Genomic DNA, 7,500 nt, shown 5'->3' on the forward strand with positions numbered 1-7,500 from the left:
TGGAAGACCCAATTGCGGGATATGCGACTATCTAATCGAGGGTTCTGAGTTCTCCTTCAAACAGGGACAACGGTTTACAGTGAAAAGCAACTTCACATGTGCTTCGGAGAACCTAATATACTCACTAACCTGCTCCGGGTGTCAAGAGCAGTACATAGGCCAAACAAAAAATGGTTTGCGTAAACGAATGGCCCTGCACAGATCCCAGATAAAAATTCCCCAAAACAGAAAAATAGCTTTTAGCCAACACATAGATACTTGCGCCAACCAAAAAACACCAAACTTCAGAATTTTCCCCCTCTACCAATTTAGGGACGATACAACCTCGAGACAAAGAATAAGTAAAGAAAATCTCTTTATTACAAAATACAAGCCACTTCTTAACGGGTCTACGACAAACAATTAATATACCTCAACTTTAGAATAAAGAAAAAAATATATATACACACACAAATACTACACTCCATAGAATCCATTACTAATCAGCCCCTTCATAGCTATATTTACACCCATTCATATTCTCCCTTCTCTGTTTTTTTCTTCTTCTTCTTCTTCATCATCATCGTTATCATCATCATCGGCGTCATCATCATCGCCACCATCATCACCACCATCTTCTCCTTCTCCTCCTTCTTCTTCTTCATCATCATCGTTATCATCATCATCGTCGTCATAATCATCACCACCATCACCATCATCTTCTCTTCTCCTTCTCCTTCTCCTTCTTCTTCTTCTTCTTCTTCTTCTTCTTCTTCTTCTCCACCCCCTACCCCTTAAGTTTGTCACTAATGTTTTTTAGTATAACACCTACGCTAATTCTATAAACAAGCCTGTCAATATAAATATTCCCCTGAATTGAACTGAGACTGCCAGCCGCCACTGACCATTCAAAATACGACCATCAGGGCACTCCCAGATTCTCCCACCCCCCTTTCCTCACCAGCCTTCCCTCTACTACCCTACCAAGAACTCACAACTACCTCGAACACACAAGTGCAAACAAGGGAGTCAGAGAAAGGCAGAATGCCACTTAAATCTGAACACTACTATAGAAATATTCTTTTAAGAAAACTTTTCTTCTAATTTTTCTAAATTTAATTATTTAATCGTTACAGTTGAAAAGGTCTCAAAATGACCGAAACCGGTACTGAAATGTTCACTATAAAATTATTTTAGCATTTTCTATTTTTTACTTGTTTTTTCATATATATATATATATATATATATATATATATTATATATATATATATATATATATATATATATATATGTATGTATTATTAGAAGTCACAAAAGTGACAGAGGTTACTGACTAGCACCACTTTTGCTAAAAATAAGAGTTAAAATAACTAAAAAAGCCACGAAAGCACTGTCTTAATGAGTGATGAAGACCAGTAACTCCCGAGCATATTTCGGATCGTGATTTCGGATTTTGATGTAGATCATCGTACTCCTCATCAGTGACTGTTAACGCCTAGGGTTAAACTTAACTACCTCTGTCAGTCTTATAACAAAAAGCACTGAAGACAAGTGCTGATTAACTCCTATTTTTAGCAAAAGCGGCGCTAGTCAGTACCCTGTATCACTTTTATGACCTCTATTAACTTTGCCTTTAGGTTCTTATTGCTCATAAGTAACCCATTTAATTTGATGTTTACTCTTTTACCGCTTAGAAAATCAGCACAGATTTTCAGTGGTTTTCTTATATGACTGACAGATGTAGTTGAGTTTAACCCAAGGCGTTATGAATCGCCGATGAAAATAAAGATGGTCTACATCAAAATCCGAAAGCGCAATCCAACTATGTGCCCTGGGGATTTACCTCCCTTTGTGAGTCATTAAAATAGTGCTTTTGTGACTTTTTGAGTTGTTTTAACTCTTTTCTTCAGCAAAAGCGGCAATAGTCAGTAACCTATGTCACTAGTGTGGCATCTATTAATTGGGTCTTTAGGTTATAATTGCTAAGATGCCACCGTTTTTTAATTTGCTGTTTAATTTTCATCTTATACTGGTTTCAGACAGAGGCTGGGGTCATGCTGGAGCATCTTCCCCAGTGTGATTGGGTTTCTTTTCTGCACTATGTTTATTGAAGTAGCGAATTGGATGGAGCTGGTCGTCTTTGTACCTCGTGCCATACCTGAGCTCATCAGATATTTCAGAAGAAAGTTTCCCTGTGTGTACATATATATATATATCGCTTCCTTCGACTCCATTTAATTGAACAGTGCAAGTATTACATCAGTTTTAAAATGTAGAGCAATCTTCAGCTGCATAAAGATATAGAATTTAGTTAAATTAAAAAGATTCATTTCTATAATACTTGCACTGTTCAATTAAATGGAGTCGCATGAAACGATAGTACTGCATTACCTCTGGCTATCATATATATATATATATATATATATATATATATATATATATATATATATATATATATATATATATATATATATATATATATATGCAAGGTGAACTTGTGCCACGGAAATAATGTAGCAGGAGAGGGAAACTACGGGAGAAATGGCGAAAGAAATTTGAAGGGGAATAAACGCAGGCAAAATGAGTTTCAAATTAAGAATAATTGAGATAAGATTTGAGCTGAATAATTAGAGAGTGAATGCTGACGAAGAGTAAGAGAGGAACTAAAACGTTCATTTATGTCTGTATGTGTAATGACTCCGAGTTTCACAATGAAATGTTTTTTCCTTGCGTTGTTTTGAGTTTACGGTTCAATGACATACAGAGATGCCACATGCCCTTAAAGAATGGATAGAATGTTAATGGAATAGCAATTTGCGTTCAAGTGGTGACGACAGGTTAGAGTGGCATTCCTAGTCGTGCGTTTAGAACGCACTCCCAAAGCGCTCGGAAAGGCGAATGGTTTGTTTTCCCAAATATATACTTTCGACACAATTTTCAGTGTTCTTATGTAAAGACGGGGGCAATGTTGTTTGTGGGCTAATTTAAAAGTGCCTGGTTACGTATGTGTGGGCATAATCACTTTCAGAAACAGAATAATTATTGCGAGGCGGATTGGGGTGATTTTGTCAGAAATACAATACGAAAGCTGTTTGAATGTGAAGACGGACAGATGAAGGGTGGATTGTATAAACCTATTGAGAACTGCATTCAATTAAAATTAATATGAGAATACCACGAAGTAAACTAATTGCCGTGTAAATATTTGGACGCTTACCTAACAGGGTGTTCAGTTCATTAAAATTAAACAGTTATTCTACTGAATTTTATATCTTAATTAATAATTTATTGCATTGATTATTGTTGTCTCTAGCTATAACTAAAGTATGCTTCATAGTTAATATGATCTACAGAAGATATAATTTAATATAAATCCATTAGGATTAAAATGTATATTTTCCAGAAACAATATTTCATTCTCCATCTTTCTTTATAATTTTCTCTTTTTTATGTATTTAGCATTTTAATCATAGACTTATATATCCTTTTACTCTTTTAATGGTTTCTTCGACAGCACTGGGTCTTGTCGTTCTTAGGTTTCGTAGTTGTTATGACCAGGTACCAACGTCACACTGGATATCTTTTTACGTACCACTATTTATCGGAATACTATAATACGTGTGTAGCATCAAAATCCTTGCTTTAAAACACCAATATGAATATTGACACACACATACACACACACTCAGGAAGACTCGTTCACACTCACCTGCATACGTGTTAATTCATACAATTATTTACTTCCAAATCTAGTGAGATATTTGGAGCAGTAAAAGATTAGATAATATATATACAAGATATATATTTCATATATATCATATTTTTGTTCAATTCTAATTAATTTTGTGTTCGAGTGTATGAAATTTATCTTTGCTTGTCGTGCTCCCATGCACTATTAATCGAATATATTTAATATAATGATGAAATTTCCAAGAACTAAATATAACCTCTACATCTATCCGCATAGCTTTCAGTAGAGAATATCAATTCTATAATTTGGACACAGTAACCACCGAATATTGTGTCCTATTGAATTGGTTTTAACCATTAGGTGCAAGAGTTTGATTTTGTCCCAATGTAAACAATAATTGTTAATATCGTTTTAATTTGTGGAAAGACAGCGGTATAAATACAACGCCAAGATTCAGCAGGCCCAGAAGATAATTTCAAGTAGTTTCATCTCCTTATGTTCTGCTTTAAAACTGCAGGATTAACTTTGCTTTTACCTTCAGGGAATGAGATTAAATAAGTAAATTCAACTAATCTGAATCGAGAGAATTGACATTCCTATTTATACGAAAGGTGTAGACTTATTCTGACATAAAAATGTATTGCTTTAGATTGCGAAAGCAAGCTGTCAACTGCAGCATTGTTTTATCATGGTGATGTACCGCTGCGTTGATACGTAGCCATGTTGCTTTTGGAAATAGTAGTCTGTCAAAAGAAACAAATTTGCTTGATTTTTTTTTCAGCTGTCAGAACCATCCAATAATGTGTTCAATAGACAGCCTGTCCTTTATAGTTAGTTTCATCAGACTGTAAAATAGCATTTACCGTTGAATGATTTTGGAAAATAGTCCTAGGCATACCTACAATTCATAAATTATTAACAATAATGCGAAAAGTTTAACAAACGCAGGCATATTTTCTGTGCCACTTCGTGAGATGTTGTTTTTGTAGATTGTTTTTTTTTTTACTTGGTAATTCATAAAAAAAAAACAACAACCAAATTCCATTGATGTGTGTCCAGTTGGAATATGGTAGTTCATATATTAATATATTTCAATCAAATTTAAATCGAGGTAGCTGACATGGTCATTCTAATTTGTATAACCGTACATTTATGCACACGATGCCAGTTAGTTAAGTAATTAATATATTTAACAATTTATTTAAAGCACAACGCATTAAAACTATACAGTATCCAATACACATTTTTAATTTATTTCATCGTACTTTCTTCAGAAGTGTTGAGAGAATTTCTAAGTACAAAAATGTAAACATGTGTCCATAGAAAACAAAAAAGAAATCAGGGAATAACCTATTTTGAGGTATATATATATATATATATATATATATATATATATATTATATATATATATATATATATATATATATATAGCAAAAAACAATTAAGATTCAAGTGAATTCCAATGAATTCAAATGAATATGGTACCTAACTTAGATGCACCAGAATTCTTTATGGTATTAACCATAAAATAATGTGGGGTGATTATAACCAAGAAAAAAGCAACAAGACTGGATTAGTAGTTTAGTACAACTGTTTCATACTAAGAGCAATTTTATTTGAAGCTGCAAATAGTGCAGCAAATACAAATGTCCAGTATTCATCAGCTAAATCACATATATGTTTTCCAGACATCCAAAAGAGTTTGATTATTATGAGGATAATCAAACTCTCTAGGATGTCTGGAAAACATATATGTGATTTAGCTGATGAATATTGGACATTTGTATTTGCTGCACTATTTGCAGCTTCAAATAAAATTGCTCTTAGTATGAAACAATTGTACTAAACTACTAATCCATTCTTGTTTCTTTTTCTTGGTTATATATATATATATATATATATATATATATATATACTTCAAATTTTTCAGATTATGCATGCATGCACGCACACATACAACTACAGACACAGTTATACACACAGACAGACAGTCACACAGATACAAGCACAGCTACATACGCACACATCTATATACGTATATATGTTAAATTCAAATCGACACTTTGTGAAAGTACTTTTGTAAAGTTTAATTATAAAGAAATGGCAAAAAGGAATCATGCATTCAGTTGTAGAAAACTTTTACCAAAATTCCCTTTTCGGCTCCTGGATTAGGTTTCCGTTTTTTTGTCTTTGTTGCCGTACACATTCGCTAGCTTTTTTACAAAGGGGTAACTGCCCGAAACGGTCGTGACTTCTGGTACTTGACTGAGGAAAGAAGGCCACAAATGAGCCGTCTTTTTTTGCCTGTCGTTCTAATTCTTGTTTCTCTTATCTGCTTTTGTATCGTCTATCTGTTTAAATTTTTTATTGTCCTATCGCATTTTTGTTCCACTTATATATATATATATATATATATATAATATATATATATATATATATATACATATACAGACACACACATATATATATACACATACATATATATATATATATATATATATATATATATATATATATATATATATATATATATATTTGAGTGAATATTGTATGTCTCTGTGTGCACGTGTGTGTGTGTGTGTTAGCGTGTGCATGTGAGAGGATAAATCATGTATATACACTCAAAAGGCTTCGGTCTGGCAGTTGATGCTATAGTTTGAGACATTTGTCGAAGGTGCAAAGGAGGAGGCCTGAAACCGCAACCATATGGTTGAAAATCAAACATTTTACCACACAGCCACGCCTATGAAAAAAAGTTAGGATAAGTTGTATGCACCTGAATCCCTGTTTTTTGTTTTCTTTAATGCCTTCCCTCTTACAAGGAATGAAAGATTAACAGAAATCTGGTTGAGTTGCTCTGAAGATTTCTGTGTTTATGAAACTCAAAAGATTTCTGCGTAGCATTTGTCTTTTATCTTCTATTTGCTTTATTCAAGAGACTGCGGCCATGCTGGGGTATCACGTTGAAGAATTTTAACCGAATGGATCAGCCCAAGCACTTGTTTTTGTTTTTAGCCTCGTGCTTATTACATCGGTAACTTTTAGTGAAGCGCTTAGTTACGGGGACGTAAACATACCGATGCCTAATGTCACGCTGTGGTGGGGGACAAACACACATGAAGATACATACGAACACGCACATATACACACAAGCGCGCACGTACACACACACACACACACACATGCGACGGTTTTCTTTATGTTTCCATATACTATATCCACTGACATGGCTTTGGTCATCCCGAGTTTAGGTAAAAGATACTTGCACACGCAGTGGGACTGAACCTAGAATCATGGGATTGAGAAGCAAGCTTCTTACTACAGAGCCACACATGAGGAGCTAGGCTTTGATTTGTCTCAACTCCAAACTATGGGGACCAGCTCAGAAAAGCATCTTAATCCTTAATTTTATTGCAACCCCAACAAACCGCACCCACCCGTGCCCATCGACCAGACTACTATCATGGCAGCCACCAACCGTCACTACCTGCTTTGTTATCCTCCTCATGATTAAATATAAAGAATTCAAGTGCCTTCCATTTAATTTCTTTGTGTGGTGTATGATAAGACACTGATAAGCGTTAATATATTTGGGTATTTATACGTATTGACGAATTGGCCGAATTTTAAGTGGAAATTGTAAACTTATCACCTTTGTATTGTTAAAAGAATGACGGTCGTCCAGCCGACATTAATGTAAGTAGTGCTACAAAATAGAGAACTAGACTAGACTTCCGTATCAGTGCGTTTTGTGGCATTATTTTCAGGTAAGTATTAAAAGCGTTTCTAATGTGAACGACTAGAATTTTGTTTTACATTTTATGTAAGTT

Source organism: Octopus sinensis, linkage group LG2 (genome assembly GCF_006345805.1).
Source record: "Octopus sinensis linkage group LG2, ASM634580v1, whole genome shotgun sequence".
Taxonomy (NCBI): domain Eukaryota; kingdom Metazoa; phylum Mollusca; class Cephalopoda; order Octopoda; family Octopodidae; genus Octopus; species Octopus sinensis.